We start from the raw sequence: 2561 nt of genomic DNA, 5'->3' as shown, positions 1-2561 counted from the left end.
TAACGCTATGGATCTCTGATGTTGGTTGTTTACTCGGGGCTTTTTTCGTTTTGATAAACTACTACACGATTTAACTACAAAGTTACATGAAACATGTTACATCTGAAAAGATTACCGTTCAGGACACGTCTGTTGTTATTATTATTATTACTATGTGTCATCCTGTCTTTTCAATCCATACTTCTCCCTTTCAGGACATGCATTAATAACGTCTCCAAAGTTTATCTCTCGGAATAACTGGGTTATTTTTCGATTTAGTTACAACACTTTATTATGAACTAGTAGACTTGTAACCGAACTAGTTGTTTAGACCATAACAGACTGTAGTACTGATTGGAAGTACACAACTTTCGTTTCCTTCTATCATTAGCTTTGCGCAGTGGCAGTATCGTAGCCCATGAGGTTTATCCGAGGCGCGATTATTGCTGGTTGAAAACTTTACCCAATACCCCGCCCAAGACGACTTGCAATATAGTCGGCGACGGCAATTTTTGACAGTCTCTCAGGAGACCGATAAAGTGTTAAATATAATAATTTACTTATATCTTGATCTAGTATCAAAGCCGGAGACCATGACATGTGATCACTTGTAACACTGACTGCATGTGAAGAATCTGAATGTATTCTTACGTCCCGCACATGTGCATTGTTACAGCAACGTATAGATAGAGGAGAAGACAAAATAACACCATTATATTTAAAAGGCATGCACATAGTATTCAAATAATAATAATTACTAATTACAGAAGTTCACATTCAAGTAGTAAGCAGTATTTAGTTAATAAGTGTATCATGAAGTGTGGTATAAAACATTAGTTCAATTATTATTGTACATAGTTACGTTGCAGTAATGAGAGGAATAACTAGGAGTAGCAGCCAGTATTAATAATCATATTACTATTTGTTTGTATATTTTGTACATTATGTATAAGTAACTAACATTTATAGAAACAATATAAACAAATATCCTCTCTGTGGTACTTTTTAAAGGTATTCTGGATTTTTTTAAACAATATTTTACTCTGCTGTTTGTGTATTTGGTCACTTTATCCTGAGGACATTGTAATTGTGATATTATATATTGTTTCGTTATGTTTTCGCTCTCAAACATGCTACTGAATAACATTTTTTGTTAAATATATCATGGTCGGAATATATTCATCCTATTCATTCTGGCTGAACTGGAGGGGGGTCCCTTAACAGAGACGTACTGGCTGCTACGTCATTTCCGCTTCTTACTTCTTCCAAACATGCATTTATTTAACATGTTGTTCTGTTATGTTACGTTGTTTGTGCGGGACATTACTCTTAATCATAACTCGAAGATAAACGACTCGACGACAACATAATTAAACACTTTACATCTAATAACGTCTGTATAGTTATAGGATTACAGCTCACGTGTGTGTTTTCATTATATATCCTGTCTTTAAAATGCGTACTGTTCCTTTTCATGAAGATGTAATTGTAAAGTATTCATAATTTTCTCTATGGATAACGTGGTTTATATTTCCAAGTGAGATAACGATACATTACAACAACAACGAAAAATTTAGACATGGCCATTGTTGAAACCATGACACAGAGTAGCGTGGCAGAGATACAAACTGCAGGCGCTGTTTCTTGCACACCAGCTTTGCGCAGTGGCAGTATCGTAGCCCATGAGGTTTATCCGAGGCGCGATTATTGCTGGTTGAAAACTTTACCCAATACCCCGCCTAGACGACTTGAAATATAGTCGGCGACGGCAATTTTTGACAGTCTCTCAGGAGACCGATAATTTGTTTATAGGAAATTATATTCATCTTTTTAACTGGCTAATCAACCACACCTCAGATGAAGTCATTTAGCACGGTATATTCAGATGTAAGGTGTACTGACTGTACTTAAAATATACTATACTTCGATTAGTAATTTAAATTCAGTTTGTAGTCCACATCTGACAGCTGTGATGTGTTACAGTGTACCTATTATAATGCCTGAGATGAACTGTTTAGGATTTAAAATTGGGAATGTGTACTGTATGCACATCTGTTTTTGCAAAAAAACTTTTTGTGGTCATTATCTATCATTCTTGATACATATTTTAAGTAATACCTCAGTTCTCTAAAAGGTTAAATGTGTCTACAGTCCCAAAAGTATCCTTTATTTGGCTTTTAAACACCTTTGACAAATGCTATTGATAAAGCATCAGCATTTGGCCGTCTTATATTTCCCCTCATTTCATATATATATGAGATGTATTGATTTACATACTGTCGATGATAAAGAAAACAGATTTCGGTTACGCTTTTATGTCTCTTCCTGTGTGAAGCAATAAAATATGTTTTGTTTTTTTCAGTATCCTGGTCAGGGTGCAATGACCAGCAGAGGGCGCTCTGTAACAGGATATGGGGAACATACGTCTTTAAACCTAAATCAGTAGTTTTTTTTAGCAAAGTAATGAACGATTGAAAGGCATATTATAAAGACATCAAACCATTAGAGTCCTTGTTGGTGCTTTTGAAAGCATTTGAGCTCCACAGTCTCTTGTGACTGATGTTTTCTTTCTAAAGTGAAAT

At 35.1% G+C, this 2561-nt stretch overlaps 2 non-coding genes across 2 annotated transcripts; both read left to right on the top strand.

The window, feature by feature from the left end:
• The first annotated feature begins 368 nt into the window (after positions 1–368).
• LOC117547909 lies at positions 369–510 on the top strand. The gene has a single exon (XR_004569261.1). It is a non-coding gene; the product is annotated as a U4 spliceosomal RNA (small nuclear RNA).
• Positions 511–1632: 1122 nt separating this feature from the next.
• Positions 1633–1773, top strand: LOC117547904. The gene has a single exon (XR_004569256.1). It is a non-coding gene; the product is annotated as a U4 spliceosomal RNA (small nuclear RNA).
• The last annotated feature ends 788 nt before the right edge of the window (positions 1774–2561 follow it).

Source organism: Gymnodraco acuticeps, unplaced genomic scaffold (genome assembly GCF_902827175.1).
Source record: "Gymnodraco acuticeps unplaced genomic scaffold, fGymAcu1.1, whole genome shotgun sequence".
Lineage (NCBI taxonomy): Eukaryota > Metazoa > Chordata > Actinopteri > Perciformes > Bathydraconidae > Gymnodraco > Gymnodraco acuticeps.
Note: the sequence above shows the minus strand (reverse complement) of the source record. Positions and strands in the feature narration are given on the sequence as shown.